The sequence below is a fragment of the Typopeltis vanoorti genome, chromosome 13 (genome assembly GCF_054136105.1).
Source record: "Typopeltis vanoorti isolate ZY-2024b chromosome 13, IOZ_Tvanoo_1.0, whole genome shotgun sequence".
Taxonomy (NCBI): Eukaryota; Metazoa; Arthropoda; class Arachnida; order Uropygi; family Thelyphonidae; genus Typopeltis; species Typopeltis vanoorti.
Window position 1 is genome coordinate 119,101,326 of NC_143561.1, and position 24,717 is coordinate 119,126,042.

Genomic DNA, 24,717 nt, shown 5'->3' on the forward strand with positions numbered 1-24,717 from the left:
TTTGCCGAGTCGTACCGCCATTTCCTCCAACCCTACGAAAGGCTGTGTCGTCTGAAAGCTTTCTGTTGTCAAGAGCGTCCAGAGCCTCGCTGTCGCCCATGGCAACAACTGTGGGAAACGGCACCGATCGGGACGTCGACGTGCGGACTCGGCACTCGCGAGCCCCAGGTGTGGCTCCTAGACATGCGCACTTCCATTTATCCTGATTACGTTACCAGCATGCTAGCCGAGTGTGGGCCGTGCCGAAGCGCGCGCAGTCGCCACTACTTGTAGCTCGCCTCGCTAGAACATGGCGGAACGCACGCTTTGGGTTTGCTCCTGCCGTCACTGCTAATATCATCGCAAGATCCATGCTTCGCATTTCCAGGTAAGTGACTTAGAAGAAAAACACAGCTTTGGAGCCCCGCCGCGACCAACCCTTAGGTGGGATTCGATCTTTCCGGGTTTTTTAATATTTTTTTTTTTTTTTTTTTAGTTTGTAAGATGAGACGCCACCATCAAGGCGCGCGCCTGCTACGTGGTCACTGCCAGCTGGAACGTTAGCACTCGTGGCGAGGGGAGAGTTTTCGCTGGTGTGGGTGTGACCCGACCCTCGGCGATAAAGCAAATGCTTGTCCTTCTGCAGATAGCAACAACACGCCGTTCTGTCGTTTCCAACTCGCAAACATTCCGAGGACGTAGATGGGCGAAAGGCGTTCGTCCGTTTCCTGTAACAGCTTTGACAGCCGTGCTGCTGCAAGCAGCTTGACATTTTGTAATGATCCGAACCGCCTCACCTTCACCTGTAGGAATAGGTTAAAGTTGAGGGTCAGCCGTAGATTATCCGTCGTCTTCATTCCCCCCCGATCGCCCCCTTATCTCGGTGGCCTCTTTTTCAGACGAATAACGATCACGTCACAGCACGTACAGCTCCGGTCAGGATGCAGGAAGTGGGGGCGAGACTGACTGGCGGCTAGAAGGGCGTGGTCACCATTTCGTACCGAGTGCTAGTCTGGAATGCTCGTGCGACGGATTCGTAAGTTATGAGGAACGCTGCGTACGAAGATGCAACGCAGCGCTTGTCGGTAGGCTTATTTAAATACAGATCGAGGGTGGGCCTCGAAACGAACGCCTGTTGGGTTTAATACTGCGAGAATGCCGCACATGCAAAGCGCTGCCTGCGCAGGCGGCCGGGGGTCATTTCTGCAACAATTAGTTGTCCGTAGGAAAGGAGTGACCTTTTCTGGTTCCGAAACGGCAGTTACCCACCAGCAGAAAGTAGGGCTCTTCCAGCGTGCACGATTGTCGTGCTGTAGTCAGACATTCAGACCGACAGCTCTGCCCATGAGAACGAAGTCATTCGCCTGCGGCGATCCACAGCACTCGGCGCGGCAATGCATACGATTCTAATTCCCAAGCGACAAGAAGTTGGGTCGCATTAAACCGAAACAGTTTCGTATTACGATTGCTGGACTTTTCTTGTGATGAACTGGGCGAGAGTTGGCGTTATCGAGGCTCGGGCAGCGATAACAGCCACAGTGGAGCGGAACGGGAGTTGGAAACCAATCAGCACATCTGAAGATAACAATAATCAGCGTGACCCCCGCTTGCTAGGCAGGTTAATACTGAGACCGTTCAATTCTCGACATTTTCGTAGAATTTGAGATCGTAGATGTCGCTTAAATGTTAAGAAAGGCAACTACTGAAAATGGTCGCAAGTTGGCGACTTCCGACTAAAGAAAGAAAGAAAGAAAAAGGGAAAAATTAACTTTATTAAAAAAAAAAAAATCCAAAAACTTTTTTTTTTTTTTTGACTGCTTGAGTGGCGCATGAGTGGAACAAAACGACGTATGAGCTCTGGGAAGGGGGGGGGGGAACAAAACGTATGTTAGCGTGCTAGAGAGTGTGTTCAGGCAGCTTCTGGCCATTTCCCCACCTGACGAAATCCCGTTGGTATTTTCGTAAAGCGACCCCTGGTTCTTGGTCGCGTTTTGGCTTTCAGTCTCTTCCACAGCAGAAGTCTTCCCAAGTGATTTTCCAACTCGCGCTCATCATTTTTGAAGGACAAGTTCGAGTCAAGCGCAAAGGATGCTTGACCTGTCTCCCGTCATCACTCCTCCGATTCCAACTCATGCAAAATTCTCCTTGGCGTTAATAACTGACCTTCACGACACACGAGCCTTTACTAGTTAATTCTCTCTCGGGAACCAGTTAATGCGGCTTGGAACAACCCTTGCATTCCCTTAACCCAGTTTATGTGGAGGGTTCTCTCTCAGCAAAAGAGAAAACCTTTTGTTGAATACCTTTTTCTTTCAATTCTGACACCTCGATGCCTGCAGTAATTGAAGGAATTTAAAAAACGAAAGACTCAAGCAGATGTTTCTTTTGATTGTTCAATCAGCGACAATTAGAATCGATGTCATGTTATGAGGGAGGCGAAGTGCAGTTTATGTCATTCTCTTAATGCATCAGGACTCAGAGTTTAGGTGCACCACGAAAGCAACCTCGTGAATTATGAATACCACTGCAGATATAATCGAAGATTAAGTTCTACTCAAACTTATGCTTTACTTTGAGTTATTATTATATAAAAAATCTGTAGTTTTACCTTTTTTAATTTCTCCTATTTTACTTTTTTAATTATTAATAACCATTGTCTGATGTGCCTCAAACACACAACTAGCTCAGAGGTAGGAACTGTAGGGAGCACCACTGTAACGGTATTAATAAATTCCCACGACATTTTTCACGAAATCCGTATGAGAAAGACTGATTATCCTAACTTTCACCCACGAAAAATTGTTAACCTATAGTACGTTAGTATACTGTTAGTGTGTCAACATTTTATTTATTATTTTTTTTATCAAGTCAACCCTGCTCTAAAGACCAAATATGGAACTTTTCAAGCCATTAGCGGGGAGGTGGTCTCTCACGCAACGCAATTCATCTCCCACCTAAAGTCCATCACAAACATCCACGTCCACAGCAGGATTTGAACCCGCAGTTGGTTGAAGAGCCGATGCGCTGACCACTCAGCCGACCTAGTCTAATCATCGTATTTCTGTCCTGTTCAGGGATTGGTAATTCATAATAACAAATTTGCCGTAAAACGATTTGGAATTGCGCAGAAGCAGCTAAGGCCATGAGGCCGAGTTTGTTCTTCTGGCTTCTGTACCTGCTTTACGAGACGAAAAATACCAGTTTCTTGGAGAAAAAAAAAAATTCTGTCACCTCCGTTTGAGACCTAATAACTTCAGTTGAGGTAAAAAAACAAACGTTATAAAGGTTCTTGGGGGAACCTAGATGAAATTAGAACCCAGCCATTTCCGATCAAACGAAATGTTTGATGTCATCTATGAGTTAGGAAGTTCTGTGGCTGCAAGAAGTTCATTTCAATGTCTGGATGAGAAATGTTATAAGATAAGAAACATTTTGTTCATGCATAATTGAGGTATACTGATGCATATGAAGTCGCATAGAACACTGCATGGGCTAGAATATTAACTTTGGAAGCGAGGATATTAACGCTGACCATTCAACTCACCAAGATTGTATAGCTTGATGAGTTGAATGGTGAGCGCGTTTGCTCTCCCAACCTGCGTGTTCGAATCTCACAGAGGACATGGGTGTTTGAGGATGCCATCGACCAGTGTGAGGCCTCCACTGGCTTTTTGGAAGCGTAAAAGCTCTTTAAAGCATGGTTCTCTGTGTAGTCCTTAGCCCACTCAAATTAATAATGTGTGGCAAGTTTATAATCTTTTTTGGGTGGGACTCAAAAAAATTTTTTTTAATCCCAATGGTATTTTAATTTGCAGAGTAGCCCCTCCCCGGCTGAACAGTTTTCTCATCCATTGCTTCCCAGTTAGTGTGATCCTACTTTGAAGTGACGACAGCATTTTTTTTTAGAATTTCAGGCAACGTGACAATCTGGTCACAGATTACAATGATTAGAGATTTTATTTCGGGGAAAGTTGCCCTCTGAAGTTGGCTGGTATTTGGGCCAGAACTGCTCGCATATTTGGCAGACTTTATGAATTGAGTTCGTTCGCTTGGTCGCTGCTTTGCCAGTAACTTCTCAACAACAAAAAATCAAAGATTTCGAGGTTTTAAAATTTTCATTATTTATTGGGCATTTTGTATATAATTAGGAACGCTATTGTTAAGTAGAAGTTTGGTGATTATCATTATTAGCGATGTTAAATATTTCGGCATTGTTATTGAGCATATATAACGAAATAAAAATATCAAAAAGATGCTCGCGATGCAAAATTAATAAAAATAAGATTGTTAAAGCTCCATCCTTATTTCATAGCCGAATAAATAAATATAGAAAAATGGACCGGAAAGCTTTCTGAGAATACAATCCTCGACGTTGGAGTTGCCTTGTGCTACTTAAAAGACACGAGCTCTTCCCAGGCGTTCGTAGAGTAGCCTTAATGAGATTAATAAGAGAGAAGAGTGAAAGGAAGGTTCTGTGCAGTGAAGGAGGACGGATTTACACAAGTTCCAATCATAAACATGCCCACATCGGGAATCGAACCCGCAGCCTTTTTGTTGGAGAGCGAATACCCGCTTTAGTGTAGTAGACAGTGAAAAAAAAAAAATAATAGTTGCTCTGTTAGGCTGGATGTAAGTTGCAAGTTTGTTTGTTTTTTTCCCTCCAATGACATACCCTTTTTCACCCTTAATTATAAGGGTTTCTTTTCGCTAACACTTTCTTCTTTCATTTGTTAATACTCACGATTAACTAACTTCTGTTTTTTTTTTTGCTGCTCAGACCTCTCATCAGCTCCCGTACTGTTGAAGCACTCCAGACGAGTGTCACAGCTATTATCTATCTCTTATGCTAGCCGTTCGCATTCATGCGCTATTTCGTAACCCTACTCTGCGAACTCGTGTCTGATAAAAGGGAAGCAACTGTAAGTGGTTGTTTGTCGTCCTTACCCATATCCGTGCAACAGATGAAGGCTGCTGCACGAATACGCATTGTATGAGCAGAGCTTGCGTAGCAGATGGAAAGATCGTGTGAAGAAGGGCGTACTTTTTATTATTCAGCGAGGACTGGACACACATAAGATTTCTGTTGGTCGTTTTGTGCTTTGGATACTAAAATTGTCCAATTTAAACAAGAATTGTGATGTCATTTCATTTTCAGAAATAAATAACTAAAACAGATTTTGATAATAAAAATCCGTTTTACGCAACATTTGATTGTTCTAGAAATTTTCAAGTAGTATAAATCGAAATTTAAAAATCGGTGTAATTCAAAAGGGACAAAATCGCTGAGAATATGACGAACGTGATGAGAAAGAACCACCTTTTTCCAGAAAAGGTATTCTCGTAGAGTCGTCAATCAGTTCGTGGAATTACAGGACGGTTCCAATGTCTGAGGATCAGTTGCAGTGGATACGATTAAAAGATATAATCCTTAAGATGGAAAGAAACTCGTGAAGCAGGTCGGTGAGGTCACCGAAACTTTCAGGAAAGGCATCAGAGTGACGAAAAGAGTTGGGCATTTCTGCTGTCTTCACTTTCACGGCTTTTAGAAATTTGGGCCGCAACATTTCTATGCGCTGAATTGGACTCGACACTGTTGTCTGCTACATTGGAAGAAGTGCTCATTCCATGCAGCCGTCACTCAAACAGAAGCGGATGCGTGTTTCTTAAACATATTACTTCAACTGTTTAATAACAGCAAGTAAAAGAAACAAGCGCTCGATCCGCAGTTCTTCTCCTTCTCTAACTGAAGCCTTCTCAAGGTTGCCCCAATCTCAAAGGCTGAAGAAATGGTGTTACGATGCTAGTTTGAATATTTCGTGTCGTAACTTGTTTCTGCACTTTTGTGATCCTTAATCTCGGTAGCGATGTTGTTCTTTGACGGATAGACCTGGGTTCGAACCACGTCTTTTTTTAAGTAAATACCACCCACAAAAAATAGTAAACATAGTGTATTAGTACCTTGCGTGCACTGAGGATACAGTAAAGTTTCCAAATTACGTCATCCGGAAACTACTCTAGAGACCAACATTTTTTTTTTCAAGCAGTGACGTCATCCATCACGTGAAGACAAACATTCATGGTTGATTGGTTGTTTTGGCTTTACGGCATTTCAGACTATGAGGCCAGTGTATTATGTCTATTAATTTAGTGCGTTCACCAGTTGATTTGTCTGTTTTGTAAGGGGGAAAAATATTCGGGCCCAAGGTTGGATTCCAACTGCGGCCTATTGATTAGAAATCAGCAAGTCCTGGGTGAGAAAAATCTTCATAAAGGACTGTTCAACTGAAGGTGACTCAGCCGTTCTTTTATGAGCGATGGTTGGGTTTTCCTCCAAAATCTCGGATTTTATCATCTTGCCAAATAGGCAAACCGACCAGAAGAACGCACGCAACTTACAGAAATACCCTGGCCTCGTAGCTTTAGTCGCTTAGGCCATAATTCTTTGAAATGCGGCTGAAGCAACTAAAAGGCGAGGCAACAACCACTACGTCTTTGCTATTTTCTTCATCCATACCCGTTTTATTTATTTATTTTTTTTCCAGATTAATGTTAAATAATACTGATGTCCGTAGCCTTACACTCCTGTTTGCTTTAATTGGCTACGACATGTGTCACCAAATCTTTTATTGGAATTAAGATTGTATATGAATCGTATTTCATATTCTTGTTGAGACTTTTTGTGCTACTTAGAAGTTGTTGGTACGTCATTGTCTTCCAATATTGCCGTCATGTTTTACGACACGGCTGTCTTATGGTGTTTTTTCATTTTTATCTGCAAATAAATGAAAGCAATTTCCTCTTTCTCTCTCTCATTGGTTGCGTTGCATCTCCCCATTTGCTCCTTCGTTTCCTGAAGACACACGATTTACTTTTAATCACTCTTCTTATACTTCTTGAGGTGTTAAAAAGTTAGAATGCCCCTATAATTTCTGAATAATCTTTAGCACCTTTTTTAATTATTTATTTTCTAAATTTGTTGTTAGTTTTGAACAGTAATCCTGTTTACTGAGTAAACAGGATTATTAAATTCCAGATCTGTGCTCGTCTTTTTTTTCTTTTTTGTGAGGGGGGGGGTAATACTTAATTTGGATCTGTAAATTATTCATATTTTTTGCATTTTCTTTTCCTTTATAAGTATTTTCATTTCAGTGACTTGTAATGTTTCTCTTGAAATTAAAGAAGTTTTGATTTTGTTTTGTTTTTTTATTTGGGGGTTTTATTTTCCTCCCCGAACTTTAAATTCTTATTCTTTGAGAACCAGTTGTCATATTCACAAGGAGTTCATTTTTCCAGTTATATCGTCATTATTCTCTTCGTATGCTGTTGTATACCATCTTCTGCATTTGTTTCAAAAATATTTTCTTATTTTTTTTTATTTTCTTATTTTTTTTTTACCATTTCAAATCGGTTTTATTTTTTTTTATTTGTTGGTAGCTTCCTTTTGCCACCCCAATACGGTTTCCTTTGCATTCCTCTCCTAGATTATCTATGAGGCTTAAGCTTTTTTTTCAATAGGTTTTTGTATATTTAGATATTTCGTTGTTAAAAAAAGTTGGTGTATTTTAAACTTTATTATTATGATTATTAGCGAACAAAACTGAATGAAATTTGTCAGTGATTGATTCCACGCCCCTGTCGATCACTTGTAACTCTGCGTTTAGTTTTGGTCTGAAGTTTAGAACATTAAAAGCAGCGTGGTGAGAACAATGTACGGTTCAAAATTTTATCTTTTCTGTTTATGAAAATTGTCGTGATGTATCCACCCACATCTTCTGAACCTTTTCTTAGCTTTTTTGTGTAGTCTATCGTATTTGCAATTTCTTATCATTCCATGTTGTGCCTTTTCAATTTCGTTACTGCTGTTCAGGAGTGTTTTCCAAGTAAACAGACTTCGCCTTGATGAGTAACCAGTCATCCATCGATGGCAGAGTGGGGTTGCTACCCCAGACAGGTTGAAAGCAGTGGCATTTCCTCCACTGCTGGTCTGATGTTACTCCGCTATGACACAATCATCGGAGCCTTGTCTGTAAGAACAGGTGCACTCCGTGAAAGCGAGGTATTCGAATGAGAGAAGCCATTCTACGCAGTGCGCGTCGCTACACTTGAAACACACCTGTTTATTGAATTTCGTAATTTGAATATAAGTTTTTAAAAGAGGAATATGAACGATATTGCAGGTGGCGTTTATAATGTGGAATTCTTTTGTGTCTGGCATAACACATTTCTAGCGATAGCTCATCGATGCCTCAACTTCAGACGCATTCTCATATCCGTTCTTAATTTGTATTTTTTTTTTTTTCTGTATCAGTTCGTATGCAGTTTGAGAATCGTTGAACTTTTGTACCATTTCATATCCGCAATTCAGAATCGTAATTTTTGATTCAAAAAATGTTAGGATCCTCCCCCCTTAATATCGCTCTTTTTTTGGGTTGGACATTGGGCAAAACTGCGACACTTACTGGACTACCTGCAGGAAAAACTGTGGAAGCATCTTCCTTGCTACGACTGCAGTTTCCAAAGGCCGCTCACACCGCCAATGATTTTTGACTTTTTCGCATACCAGTCCTGTGTGAGAATGCACAGGATTCCTCAGTTGGTACTTCTTCATCATAAATACAGGCCTCAACATTTCGTGATGTTTAATTCCTCAGTTCTCCAAACCTGTTCATCGCGGACGATTTCTGTTGAACAGGCCGGTACCAGATGCTCGACCAACTTGGTACAACGTGGGAAACGAATTCTGACACGTCAATAAATCCGATTCTTCTTCTTACGAGCCACCGTAGCTCAGCTGGTATAGACGAAGCCCTTGGGTTGGAAAGACCTGGGTTCGATTCGCGTCCATAAGTTGGGGAACCTTTATCTGGTGAGTTTCGACTAATGGTGAGTTAGCTGATAGTGAGGGGGGGGGGGGTCACTCGGAAACTCGGGTTTTCCGTCCCTCAGAACAGGCGTCCCGTGAACACACACGGATTTACAGTCATTACTTAATTCCCCTAATCAGGACGGTTTAGCCAGTCCTAAGGGACGGTTGAGGAAGGGAGGAGAGATCCCCATACGAATAAATTAAAAAAAAATCGTGCGTTATTTATGCAGGGCAACGGGTAGCTTCATTATGATCATGAAGATCTCATTTTATATTCTTTTTTATTGGATGCTGCGGATTATATGCGGTTCCATATTACATTTTTTATTTGATGACCTCCCGCCGAATTATTTTTAACTGATTGGAATAAAGTGGGTTTCGCCTGTAGATGAGCTTGGTGGGTTAGTTCCTCTGTGGGCACATTTGCGATTTCTGCACTCGAGTCTCATTTGCAAGAGAATGAAACGTAGTTCATCCTAAAAAATGAGAGCGGATCTAAGAACGTGCAAATCTAACTTCATGCGTCAATTTTTTTTTATATGGAATCCCACCTTCCAAAGACCTATGCTACATTTGTATTAGTACCATTCAGAACTCCAGTGAGCGAGGCACCGCTATCACCTGGCGATTCAGTCGTTTAAGACCACCCGCTAACCAGCACGTAGCCTGTGGGTTGGAAAGCGAATAAGCTAACAACTCGGCCATCGAGTCTAGCTAGTCATAATATTAAAGAAAGTTTTTAATTAGTCATAAGTAATAGTTTATCATTTTTGTCAAAAATGGAAAGGGACAACACAAGGAACTGAAGTCCTCATTGGGGCCATCTATTTTTAGATAAAGACAGTGAAAAGTATTAATTTGATCTTAAAACGACTGTCTCTCAGATTCCTGGTAAATTGATACAGCCATATTTGTTGTGGTTCTTCTCCCTTTCACGTATTAGGCCTAGTGGCCTGTTACGATTCGAAACCGGAAATCCCACTGAATAGGTCGGTCAATCCTATTCCTGGAGTGTCTGTAGATACGTGTGTTCACGGGGCATGTTTGCCTATTCTGGGGGACGAAAAACCGGAGTTTCCGGATGAAACAACCCCCTACATCCGTATGAGACCGGCTAACTCACATTTCGTCGAAAGAGACCGGATAAAACTTGTTGATTCTAAAAACAGTCTCTCTGACTTATGACCTCTGTGTAGCACCTCTGTCTTTTTCCAATTGATCCCGTGTTAAGGGGTATCCAAGGGATGGTCTGCTAGACCCAACTTGCTCTAAAGATGATGTCGAATATATCTTATGTTCTCCGAGATGGATGTCAACAGTTCTTCCTGTCTGTCTGTCTGTGGTAATCACAGTATAAGAAAGACGCTTCATACACTCTTCGGTATGTTAAAGGAGAGAGGTTATTTTTTTTATCACATTCAGAAGTGTTATTGAAGAACAGGTGGCAGCATGAAAAAGAAACGTGAAAATAACTTACAAAATTAATTACGTAAGTCAAAAAATAAAGAATTAATTTTTTTAAGACTACATTATATGAAAAGACAATAAAATTGCTTATAATGAGAGATAGGACAATGCAGAGAAAACATATGGGTGGAAAATATAAAACCTGGGTTGAATTTACGTATAACGTTTAGGAGGATGTTAAAAGAAATGAAAATGCACGAATTAATGGAAAAAAACAAACAAACAAACAGCGGACATTAATAAATGAACACGAAATCCTATTCCGAAGGGAGATCTGGAAGCTGAGGGAAGATTATTTTAGATGTTTGTTAAACGAAGATGAACATCAGAGCGATATAAACCGGAACGAGTACAGGGGTGAGAAGGGGAACATGGAAGTGCATCTAGGAGATTAAAAAAGAATTGAGGAAAGTGAATAACGGAAGACTCCCCCGCAATAGATGATTTATCCATTGAATTGATCAGCTTCTGGTGGCTTCGGAGTGAGATGAATTGTGTGTCATCTTTAGGGCTCTTAGAGAAATAAGATGATGGCCGATGATTGACAGAGGCGAAGGATGGGGAAGGGGGGATTATTACCCCAATATAGAAAGGTGGCTCACTAGGGGGGAAAAGTACTTAATGTTACTGCAAACGTCATAATAATGTTTTATTAGCATTGTCACCATGCAAAGATTTAAAAGATTTATGGATGGATGATGGCAGCAAAAATGAAAGGAATTGCAGGAAGACCAGAAGATCAGTTGTTGATTCGATTTTAATTTTGCTGTGAGGGAAACTGAGAGTTTGGAAAATGCTTATTCGTGGTGCTTTTGGATTTGGAAGAAAAATAATAGCGTGAAGGGTGTTTTCCCGAAAGAGAAAAATTGAGGAAAGTTCGGGAAAGATATCGGAAAATTTGCGCAGAATGGTTCAACTTCGATCTGTCTGTAAGATGTGCGATCATTCCGTGAAGATTTTCACTTCTCCATTCAGGAATGTGTTCGTTATCCCCTTACGGTAAATTGTTGCCTCTTCCCTAAAAGGAAGAAGATTTTGGGACTATCAGGACGGCCCATTCATATTACATCGAAATTCTAATGCGGTATTATCTGCAGAACGGAGCATCCGGCTGTAATTTAATTTTACATGGACGGAGAGCAAGATGTTTTCTCAGAATCTTGACTGCACTCGATGCAGCCCCCCCCCCCCCGGTCTGACTCGGTTCGATTTCCGAGAAATGCACAAAGGGTAGCCGAGACACCGCCAGCTGTTTCTGTATTGCCATCCGGCAAGTCTGAAGTTTTTGTTTTTGGCAGATGCAACCGATGTTCGAATTGAATTCGCAGAAGGAACGTTTTTATGGAAGCTCCCCATCCTCCGAAAATCCTGTTGAATTGTGGTCACGGATTTTGAGGGGGTGGAACTCGAGCACAGGAACACTTTTCCGACTGCTAACGAACCAGTGAATGAAGACTTCTGTTGAATTTTGCAAAATGTTTTTTTTTTTTTTTAGTGTTGTTTTTTTTTTTTAATGAATTTTTGGAACCGTAATGATTATTGGCGTAAGCCATACACTGAAAATAGACAGTAGATTGTTGCAAGTCATAAGTGTTGACGTTATGGTTCACAGCTCGAATTTCAAACGAAATTTATGTTTTCAACAATTCAAGTAGTAACATCAGCCAAGTAGCCAATCCTAAATTGCAGCCAACTTGTTGTGTCCTCAGTACTTGGCTCACTTTATCTCGTGCAAGATGCTTCTTCAGGCGATATCACTATACAGGGTGACCTAAGCCACCAAGAGGTTTAAATATTTGCTAACTTTTCTAATTATTAATTATTTTTATTCTTTTTCATTGTAATGGAATGAGAACCTGGAGTTTTTTTTTAATTTTATTTTGTAGTTTTTTTTTCACTCCCCACACGCTAGAGCCACAACGGAACTCCTAAGGCACAATTTTGGCCTACGAATATTTCGCTAAGATCTGCAATTAATTGGCTATCGCGTTCTCCAGATCTGCAAACTATCCAACAGCTGAAGGAGAACATTCGTGTAGAAATGAGGGCGCTGCAGCCAGAAACATTAACAGCTGTCGTGGAAGAACAATGCCGTAGAAAGGGCCCGTCTTTGTAAAACCGAAACTGGAAGGCATTTACGTGATGTAGGTTTCCATAACTAATCAAAAAAAATCTCCAGGTTGTGGATTTCATTATAATAAAAAAAGAATAAACATAATTTAAGAAATAAAAAAGTTATTAAATGCAAGCCTCTTCGTTACTTATTATTGGCCACCCTGTATTTTTAGAGTTAGCGGGTGAACCCATCGATCAGCTGGATGATGTGACCTCTAGTAAGAGAAGTCTGCTCTCCACACATTCTCCCTTCCGTTTAGTTTACTTACGATACAACTCGGTTACAGATTTGGTTGAAATAAGCTGGGATACAACCTGTAGTTTGAAGGGAACATCTCTCTCCGACAACCCTCCCTTCCTTTTGAAATTCTTAGGGGACCTACACTAAATAAAGAAAAAAAAAGAAAGAAACGGCTCTATTCATTCCATTTGAATTCCAATCAATTGAGTCTGTAGAAGAAGAAATCGTTCGTATAGCCATCTGCGATTCCTGAAGCCAAGGGATCCAAATGTGGTCGAAAAGTTCAATAACGTGATTAAGGTGTCTTCAGATGCAGAAATTCTCAGGGGCATAATCCAAAAGTTTCGACAATTTAACGGTAGGGGACTTGCCTACCTATTTTATTTATTTCTAGTTCCGGGTACGAAGGAGTGGTGCTTCTTGAAGACGTTCTTTGTGTGATGCTTTAGTCTGCAGTCAGTCCAGATATTTTAAGGTTTTTACATGCATTTCCGATCAGAGAAATATCAAGCATAAATCATCTTGTATTTAACCTTTGAAGTCGTTGCTGAAAATTCCCTCAACGACTAAACAGTTCCTCACATCAGTTCTGTGGATAAGTTTTCATAAAATACGATGACGAAACCATGCGTATCCCTAAACCTCCTACTAACCCGTTGTAAGACCGTTTAGAAGATTCATAGTTTGTCTACAATGCTCCCGCTCACTGCTTAATTTTTTTTTCTAGTTTTTTTTTTTTTTAAACAAAAAGAGATCACCCGCCCTCGTCTAGTATATAAAAAAAAAATCAGACTGTTTTGCTGCTGTTTGTTTGTTTTCTGTGATGAACGTCGAGTTGATAAGAGGTCGTCTTAACGATATTGACATGACTCAGCAGATATGGGAGCGATGATACGATATTCCTGTATCGTTGAGTACCAGCGCTGCTTGGAGACATTGAAAGTAAACGCGCTGCAACCAGTAGAGGGAGGGTAGGACAGAATTGCTTTAAAGAGATTACGCCGAATATTTCTTAAAATTTTCGAAGGGTATATTTTAAAATTATAAAATCTCGAGGGAAAATTTATATTTAGAAAAATACGCGCACTGAAACGACATACATTTATGTGATTAATTACATTTATCTGTAAAATGCGAAGGTAAAGCGAAAAGTCTCCAATACTTTTGTTGGACATTGCAGCGTTATGAATATTTTCTCCGGCATATAATAATAATACTGAAGATTATTATTATATACGGATGTCTTTATGGAGTCGGAAGACCCGTCGCGGGATACGTATATTGAGGGTCTCCCGTACAATATCTCTTGTACCTGTTAAACTCATTCACAGATGAAGTATTCGTAATCACCTCTGGCAACGCATGTCACACACACACACCACCCTTCAAGCAAAAAATCTAGTCATAACACCATTGTTAATCACACTCTTACTCAATTTCCAAGGATGACCCCCTCGTTTTCTCCTGTTCGGCACTGTACGAAAAAAAAAAAAGTCATCAATCCTATAAAACCCCTTTAATAACTTATCTTCCTATCGTATCTCCTCTCTTACACCTATCAGCTAGTTCTTGGATCAAACAGCCCTTCAATGTGTGCTCATATGAAGCATCCGCAAAGATGTGGCCTTATTGTTCTACTTTATAAGGCATTCATAACTTCCCTATTCCTGCTTGTCAAGGTATTCTTCAACAACCATGTAATTTACTGTGCTGTTTTGGCCACGTTTGCGATATACCCTCTAAAGCTTAATTCCCTGTCCACAGTTGCCACCCCTCCCCAACCAGTCCTTTGCTTCGGTAACTTCTTGCAGTTCAATTCTATCACTGTAGTACACAGCGTGTGATCTCATCCTCCCAAAGTGCATCACTGTACACTTGGCCACGTTAAATTGGCAGCCAATTACCATTGTTCATCCCGCGAGGATATTTAAGTCACCCTGCAACATCTCTGCATCACCTTCATTGACTATGACTCTTCACAGTTTTGCATCCGTCAAATTCTTTCCAATATCACTGATGTACAAATTAAACAATAGAGGACCAAGCACTGAGTCCTGTCACCTGCCTTCTCCTGGATTCAACTCCTCCATAAACCACTCTTTGATATCTGTCCATTAGCCACCCTTTAATCCAAATCACCAGCTTCGAATCCATTCCTATTTGCTTCAATTTATGCAACAGAGTTCCATGTAGAATAACTGTGTTGCATAAATCCTTGCAAAGTCCAGCAGTATCACTGAGTAAGGATTTCCTTTATCCAACTCCACTGCTACTTTATTATAGACAGTAAGTAAATTACTGAGGCAAGACCTACCCTTCATAAGGCGTATAAATGTTACCCCTTATAAAGTATCATATTGCTGTCCACCTAGTCTTTAATTCTGATTTACCAACCACCATTCCTGATTGACCTGTAATTTGCTGCTTCTGTCTTGGAGCCTCCTTTATGGGGTGGAATTATTTCCCTCTCTTTCCACTCTATTGGAACTGTACCAGAACTGGGGCTTAAATTAAACCGCTTGGTCGTAGGAAGTGCGAATTCTCTTGAATATTCTCATAACTCATGCCATGTCGAGATGAAAAACGAAGTGTATGATTTCAACGCAATAGACCAAATGGCCAGGAATTTGCGATTTATTCAAGTATTAATCCAATATCACTACTTGGATATATTACGGCGAGTGACAGAATTATAGATCGTGTAACGGGTTTTGAAGTTACGCATTTTGTTCATGAAAGTAATAACCTTGTGATCGCTGGTCAGGTAAGAAGTCCTTTTATATATTTGCTCTGCATTTTGGTTGGGAAAAGTGAGTAAAACGAATGTGAAATCGAATTCTCTTTTGCGTAATCAAAATATTACAGTCCCACTTTTTAAGTAATAAAAAAGTGCAATATTTGTTCACATCGCTACATCAAGTGTAGTTTTCACTATTATTATTATTATTATTATTATTATTATTATCTTTGCATTCTTTATTTTTCGGAGGGTTTTAAGTTGATTGAGATGTATTACAAGTATAAATGGTTCTTAAAATATCATTGTGTATGAAATAAAAATCATCATCATCATGCCTATCAAGGATTTAGGCCTAGCGTGGTCTGTTCCGGCCTTAGAAGTCATCGTTGAATCTCTTAAGAGGACGTCCTGGTTTTCTTTTTCCTAATGGCTTGTACTTTAAGGCTTGTTTTGGTAATCTTTCTGTTTTCATTCTTTGAAAGTGTTCCATCTATCTATGTTTATATATATATTTTTCAATTACTGGTTCTTGGTTTAATTCTTTCATAATATCTTCGTTTCTTTTGTGATCAAATAGGGTATACTTTGCAGTTTTTCTCATAAACTTCATTTCTGCTGTTGTTAATCTTTGTTTGTCTTTTGGTTTTATTGTCCAGATTTCGCTTCCATACATTAAGACCGGTAGGGCTAATGTATTGTATACTTTAAATCTGGTTTGTTTTTGAACTAGGTTTGGTTTAAATATAGAGTTAATTACTCCTGTTATTTTTAAATATTTTGCAATTTTTATTTATATCTTTTTCATATGTAATCATACATCCTAGGTAGTTAAATAAATTCACCTGTTCTAAAATCGTCTGGATCTTGTCCTTTAAAGCCATAGTTTTTGATTTTTCCGTTGATATTATCATTCCATAATCTTTGGCTATCTCATTTAGATCTAAAATAGCTTTCTGTAAGTTATCTTCGGAATTTGTAATTATTATTTGGTCGTCTGCAAAGAGGAGAGTGTTGAAGTTCACAGTAGGAGAAAGTTTAATACCTTGATGGAAATTTTTATTTCATTTAGGTAAATATTAAAGAGTTGCTGAGAGGGGACATTTCTGTCGGACCCCTTGGTTTATCTCTCTCGTGTATGATAGCTCATGATTTAATCTTATTTGTATTTGATTATTTTCATATATACTTGTGACAGCTTTCAGGATATTATTTGGTATTTGACTTTCTTTTAATATGTTAAATAATGTTTCTTTTAACTTTGTCAGAGGCTTTTTCAAAGTCAATAAATGCAGTATGTGTTTCGAAATTGTATTCTCTTTTCTTTAATATTAATTTTAGGCAAAAGGCCAAGTCTATACATAATCGCCCTGAAATAAAAATATGTATTTAAATTAATTTAACTGAAAACATATAAATCTGTACTTGGCTTAGCGATGACTTTAAAATTACATACTTTATTTAAAATAAAAATTTCCTTTGAGTTGTTGTGAAAGTATATAACAAAACAATGCTTAAAAATTCTTAGGGAAAAAAAAGATGCGTTTAAATTTAGTGAAAAGAGGAATCTGTCACTCAGAAGATTATCTTCTGACAGAATGTCTGATTTCAGTTCTAAAACCAAGCCGGTTTGAGATTATTTTAGCATGGAACTGCAGTTTAAGAAACATTCGCATGGACTTTTTTTTAAAAAAAAAAAAAAAAAATCAGCTAACGCCTTTTTATTCCCGTATACGGGAGTAGGCGAGGCCGTTTTTAGCCCTATCTAACTTTTGGAGACTGAGTGGGCAGTTCAATCTCCACTGGTACCCAATCAGAGACAGATGGCCCAAGGCTATCACTAATTAAGCGGTACGCAGTGAAGAGAGACGGCTCAAATGTGCCGCCATCTCGTGGTCCCTAACCCTAACACAATATATTTAATGTCTGAAATAATGTGGGTTCTACGGTCGATTTTCTTGAGTTTACAGGACGAAAAACCCGAGTTTCCGGGAGGAAAAACCTGCTTGCCCGTGCCAGAGATCGACTAACTCGGGAACCGGTCGAAAAAAGGCTTAGAAAAATTTCCTCTAGTCGCCGACTAGACTCGAAACCAAGACTTCCTTCGTGCGGCCTAGCGCGGTGGTGTGCAAACGCCACATCCGCTGAGCTACACAGGCTAGTGTAGTTATTTTTTTTTTTTACATATAGTAAAAAAAAAGGATATCTAAGGGTTATAAAAAGGTGTTAGAGTGGTGTTTGTTCTGATATTCCAAATAATCGGCTCAATCCCAGATGATTATAGTGGTGTTCGCGTACCACAATTTTTTTCACCAAAAAGGGAACTTCGAAATCAATTGAATCCATGTAGCGACATTTAAAATGTTTTTTTGTTGCTTCAATTGACTGAGTGGATATTTCTGAATGGAAGTAAATAATTTTAATCATACAGAACGGCACAGGTTTGATGCAATCAAACTTTTGTTTGACCAGCTCTTACAAAAGTTTTTCGCCTTGTAAAAATATAAGAAGTTAAACTGTTGGTTTGTTAATATTACTGACCTCTGAAGCGGCTAAGGTTTCGTATTTTAATTTCATGTGTTCTTGTCGTTTTTCAGGGAACAGAGAAATCCCTGTTTGTCTAAATCACCATCTGTTGAAGATTCCTTACAGATGTCTTTCTGATCAATGAAGGGTGCCTGGCACGCTCATAAAAAGTTACGTATGAGTATTGCCCTCTCTCATATAAGCCAAGCTAATGGGAACTGCGCATTTAAATGTTAGAAGGACATACGTTTAAAAGTGGGGACGATTGAAAGTTATTAGCAAAGTAAAGTGTGTCACCTTTTGTACTGTTTGCTTCTTGCACGCCTTTCACAAACAAATAAGGCTCTTTTGGCCCTACCCTAATTCTGTATCCCACTTCGTTCCACAAATCGGATTCCGATCCAGGCTCTGAATCATGTTTGCTACCGGTGCTTCGTAAAATGGAGGGTCATCCTGTTGGATGGTGGTTTACCATGTTTATTTACTCGGTGTCGACAATGCGATAATTTGTGAACTACATCCTCAAGGGACAACCAAACTTCTCAAAGAGCGTCGGGTCCTATCTATTAGTATTTTTAGGTAGTATTTTGGGTTCAGTGTTAACCGAACTTTAACTTTTCCATCACGTTGCCATCTACGGACACGAGAATGCCTACCTGTGCACGTACGCGCATTTTAGGATAAAAACATCTATCATTCCTTGTACAAAACTCCGTATACTTATGGTTGGACCATACTGGAGGAAAATAAGCGAACAGCTGATTGCGTTTGTTATAAAATTTGCACTTTATGTGGTCACACTCGTTTTCCTGCGATCGGAAGATTGACTGCCATTACTTTTGGTGGATTAGTCACGGCCGGATTTACGCACAATTACAGCTTAGGACCTTCGAAAAGCCATTCAACTTACTAAGTTTTCCATTCCGTAAAACAGGCTGTTAACCGAAAGAACACGCAGAATTTGCTGACTTCATAAATTCACCTCGGAAGAGCAGATATCTTAAATTCATGAATTATTTCATTCTTTTAAGTTAATTGGCCTTTTACTGCCAAGTAACTAACCTTTATAGAACTTCACTGAATACTCTCTAGGGCGGTTAATCCTCTGTGTATAATCCGGGATGAGAAAACCCTTCCGCCGCAATATGAGACTGGCTCCTTTATTTGGGAAGTCCTTGTGACAGCTAATCTTAGCATTCTAGACGGGATTGTAACCTCTGCCTTTTGAACCAAAGACCGCCGTCGATACAGACCTATGGAAGCCAAGTGACGGCATGAATTTTGGCCATTTCGAGAATGAAATATCCACTTGGCAAAAACGTTGGCGATGAAAGAAATTTCCTACAAATGATATTATTATGATGCGAGATTTTTCTTCTACATTTGCCACGAGCTTCTTATCTTACTTGACAGGTACATCCCCGATTATCGCATTTTATTACTTATTTTCATGATTTCGTTGAGTTTACAACGCCGCCGTTTTGAATTTCTGGGACTTCTTAGAGGTAACCTGGATATTTGCAGTGTCTTCGTAGTAAGGGAGTTCGTTCACAAGCGTGTATAAGAGAAAAGCTAGGAAATTTCTGAAAAGCCTTCGTTTTCAGAAATTTGGTTTCAGCGTTACATTTATTTGATAAGCAAGGAATCTTTTTATGTTTAGTTTGCTTAATAATTTGATCGCCAGGCGTAAACATTGAAGATTTTTTTTTTTTTTTTCAAGTACCGCCGACTCTGAGACTGGACTCGGTTCTCATGCTGTATTATATAAATTCACTTTCAAAACTACTTGTTCACTGTATTCAGTCTGCTTTCTTGACTTTATATTTGCATAAATATTTTCTATCTCGACGACATCGGATAGAACGTAGTATGCTCCAGTTGGAATGTACCAAACTTAAAGGATTGTTTCATTATCGGATCCAACTTCGATTTTAATGCATCATGCGGATGGCTTTCAGACTCAAACAGCTGCAAAGTCTCCTGAGACTTTTTCTAAAGCGAGTAAAAACAGCAACTACAATGATAAATGGTTCTGTGATTCAACGAAACAGCACCTCCGTTCCTGGAGAGTGTTTTTCCAAAGAAAGCTCCGGATCATAAATAAACCATAAAGGAGCTTGTTCCTCCTCGGGTAATCTTGAACTGAATTATGTTATAGTGGCAAACTCTCTGGTGCATTTCACGCCCGGATATGAAATCTTTGTTACGTACAAAAGTGATGATACTCTGGAAGGCTGTGATTTTTATATGATGATGTCATAATTTTGTATTGTAGGTTACATATCCAACCAATGGGTTGTAGATTCAAACCCGGATCACTGAAACTACGGATGTTGGAAAATTTTTTTCCACTTAAAGAAGTCACATTGTCCAATATAAGACTGCCAACCCGCTTATTTGCGGTGTTTGGTCTCTATAGCACGGTTTCCAAATTTTAACTCAGCTCACTCATATCAGAATACTAAATATAGGCTTATAACCTTTCATAAAGGGATTCACATTATAAAAACAAATGCGATTCGACCTTATGAGAATTGAAAGGTTCTACTATCGGCTCAAGTTTCACAACTTTTGAAATTCAGAATTTAAAAAAAAAAGTCCCGTTCTCGCCAAAAGAATGGTCACCAGGATTTAAGAACGAAGAATTATTGAGCCATCAGAATTAGAACCAAGTATGCAACTCTGCGATTAATGCGAGGGCTCAGGGATCCGAAGTATTTTGGAAATCAGCAAGCAGCCTTAGTGCATTTCCGCAGCGCGCTACGTGGGATGCAGCGTTTCTAATCCCACCCAGTATTTATTTACATTTAATGTACTTCTATTCTCGATTCCGCTGAATTGCAGGGTTATGAACTCTAATTTCTTCTGAAGAGGGGGGAACCGTGCTTGCCTTCTTAGAGTTAACATTCACTAACTTGATATTTGTTACCTGAGTTCGAATCGTTTTCAGATTCGAGGAATCATGACATGGCCTTTTCAACTGAAGGTAAATTCGCTTTTCACTTACGATGCAGGTTTTTTCCTCCCTTGAAACAAGCTGACTAGAAAACATGCTATTAATAGACCAACCTTCTGTGATGAGTCCTGAGATTTCATGTGGATCCCATGCCAGACTAAGAATAAAACAACTCTGGAATCGGTTGAAGAAAGGCCAACAGAAAGTTTTTGTAACTGGTGACCAGAATCTTACCAGTAATTATATTTCTTTTGTACACCCAGCGTCATTGAATTGACCACGAATTTATGCAGGCCGCTCTCTTTATAATATCGCTGATGTTCTCATTCATATTCCTGTTATTTTACAATATTTTCTCAGCACCGAAGTAAAACTAAATTGATAAATTGAGGCTTTACAATCAATATTTTTGTATGTATATATTTTGTATCGACTTTACACATGAAGGGTTACATCGTCTAAACTACAAAAGTAATATTGTTATAGGCACTGAATCGTGATTGATTTTTATCCCCCCCCCCCATAAATTTTGTATTCATCGTTTTATGAATGCTGCACTGACATTGGAGGAGACCTGCGATACAGCGGTAGAAGGTTTGGTCAATGCAGTTGGCACTGTTGCGTCATCTGGTGTGCATTGGAGCTCATTTCACTCGGAAGTATGCGTTGGCGTCTTGGGTTGATAAGAGCTCTTTAATGATTTCTTTATTTTCAGTATAGATATGCTATACGGCATTTTAATGGAGAGAGAGAAAAAGGCGAAGAAAGAAAGGACCGACTGAACAAATGTAGCATTTAAAAAAAAAATCGCATTCTGTCTGTCTCATTCCACAGATTTGGAACTATTTTAATAAATTGAAAATTCAAATATTTTGATAATCTGAGGCCAATGCAAAAGCCCCAGTTTCTTGCATCATAATTTTTTGTTGCAACACCGCGTTGAGAGGTCGCTCCTTGACTTTGACATCTTTCGTTTTTCATCTAGGACATCGGTTCCCAACCAGTAGTACGCGTACCCACTCCCGGGGGTACGCATACATCCTTAGCCTTATAGTGTGGTAATTTTTCTTTCCCGACTCATTATACCTCATTTCCACTATTTTACATTAAGATAGGCACTGAACAGAAGTGTCAGGATTTAAAAACGGCTATTTTAAAAACGAGGAGTATAATTTATAGAAATGGGTTTAAAAGGGATACACAAGTGAAAAAAAAAAAAAAAAAGGTTGGGAACCACTGGTCTAGGATGATAGTCCTCTCCAACGTAATCCCAGCTTCCCCTGATGAGTCGCCGAGAATGATGGTTGTATTTGAGTAATCATAACTGACATCGTAAAACCAGAGGGTTCGTTTTACATTCCCAACCAACACCCGATCAGATCTTTCCCTCCTCATCCTCCCCAAATACTAAAACAATAATGTAACAGGACTCTAAATTGTTCATTTTAAGGAACAGCTTTATTTAAAATGGTTTATATCTGTGTAGGTTTTAAATCAATGTGCGCGTATTTCTTAAATACACTAAATGTATTATTTAATATAATTATCACGTGCTTCTTGTATTAGTTATAATAAAATGTAACGCGATGCCAGTCCCTGGAATTATATTAACATGCAGTCCGTTCGCACTTTTGTATTCCTGTCCAAGTTAGCTTAGCGAAACGAATAAACAATCCTTAGAATAAGGGTCAATACGTAAGCAATTTACTCATGATGGAATGAATATAGAAATGAGAGAGAGATAATAGGGATGTAGGTCTGGTAGAGGTTGAAGACGTATCAAGGAAGTTGAAGAATGGCAAATCTCTCTGGTTTACCTGTTGAATTGATCAGAGCTTCTGATGAGTCAGGATTTGAAATGGTTGTGGGACATCGTTAGACTGACTGAAAAAAGAATGTCATGACTGAACCAAGGGAAGTATTGTTTCAATATATAAACGGGAGGGAGTGTAATAACTCGAGACGGGAGTGTAATAACTGTAAAGGAATAAATGTGTCACTATGCAAAGATTTATGAAAGGATAATGGCAACGAAGAATGAGCAAGGTCTGTGAGAAAAGCAGTTCGTTTTTTTAACAGCGATCAGTTGTCGGTTTGGTTTTTGATGTAAGGACGACTGGGAATTTTGAAATTCTTGATTAGGTTTAATAGGAAAACCTCTTGGGAAGTTGATAAGTAATTATGATGAGGAATATGGAGTTCTGTGTGAAGACTAAATTTGATCATTCGAAGTTGTTTATCCCTAATAATAGACTGCGACAAGAAAGTGTATTAACACCATTGCTGTATATCGTGGTGATGTCCTGGATTAGGTTAACAACCAGAAAGGAGAAACAGCTGTGCTTGCAGAAGTTGTGGTGATAATTTAGACATATTCAGAAGAAGAGATACAAAGGAAATAGGACAAGTGGAAGAGTGGGACACCTTGCTATTAATACGTCACCCATAGCTATAAGGCTGATGGTGTTTAGTTTTAAATCGTAGAGAAAATGTGCTAGTTAGCAATGTTAGACTGTAGGTAGGTATCATGGAAGATTTCACAAAGACAAAGCTTTTTTAAGAGTGTAAGCTTTGAGACAATGAAGTGTAAGATTTTGATTATCAAAAATTACGTTTTAGTTATGTCTTATTCAGCGGTAGCGTGGAGAGAAACAAAGGAAAGATGGAATAACAAATATGGATATTAGGGATGGGTTAGGACTAGAAAATACTGAAGAAATGCGTGTCAACTATCGCTTGAAGAATGCATTGGATAAAGAATGCATTCAGAAAGAATACCAAGAAGAAGTGAAAATTAAAAAGCTGAGAGAAAGACCACAGAAAATGGGGAGAGACCAGATAAGATTCGGAAACATTTGATTGGCCTGACCTCTAAGTTTCTAAATCGGAGCAGTTGTTGATAAAGAGCAGCATTTCCAATTGATGTGCAGGAAGGTAAGATGGTATCTCTGATTTGTCCAAAACAAAGAGGTTATCGGTAGGATTTCTTTCTAGAACGCGAAATCGTGAGTTTTGAGAAGGTTTCATATTTATCTTTGCGGAGTGTGGGAGGGATGGATGAAGCTTCTGCATCCCCACAATATCAATAGCCGTGTAATGACTTTGAACACTGGACAGCAAGAAAGTCAAGGTATTTCTCTGCATCATTCGTAGGCAACATCCCCATAAGTCTGTAGAGGATGTGGAATTAAAACGTTCTTCCAGAATTATTAGTGTGTGTGTGTGTGTGTGTGTGTGTGTGTGTGTGTGTGTGTGTGTGTGTGTGTGTGTGTAAACCTCAGTTTTTCAACCTTTCTACACAATTTACAGGCTCACGTAGACAAGAAAATTTCCATCGCCTAAACTATAATATTGGTAATTTTAATGACAAAAAAAATCCACCGCAGATTTATAGCGAGTATCAGTCCTCCGAATTCTAAACCATTCAGATTTATACTTCAGTTGTTTATCCATTCATACCTGTAACCATTTTTTTTTAATCGTTATCAATTTTCTTTAACTCACTAAGCAAAAATATGGCGTCGTTATTTTATTTTATAGTTTTTTTTTTATCTTTCCCATTGGTTAAAAGACGCAGGTGGCAGCAGTCGATTATCTAGAATTTTATCGTCTGCTTTAAATGGGCTGGTATTAAAGGCATTTCATTCTTCATTTAAGCTATTATGAAAGGAGATATCTATGATTACGCTCAAATACAATTTTAGAAAGATTTCAACGTGTTTTAATGTTATCTTGCACTTAAAGCTGCACTTCATAAAATGCGCATTATTTTTAATCATATGTGAATTGAGTTGTAGAAGCTCCGGAGAGGAGAGAACTTCAACGTTTTA

At 39.1% G+C, this 24,717-nt stretch overlaps 1 protein-coding gene across 1 annotated transcript in view; it reads left to right on the plus strand.

Moving 5' to 3' along the window:
* Positions 1-231: 231 nt before the first annotated feature.
* LOC150100498 (muscleblind-like protein 2a) overlaps positions 232-24,717 on the plus strand; it is a 549,014-nt gene continuing 524,528 nt past the window's right edge. Inside the window, 1 exon segment of the mRNA XM_090402904.1 lies at positions 232-367. The gene's annotated coding sequence lies outside the window, so the exon portion shown is untranslated.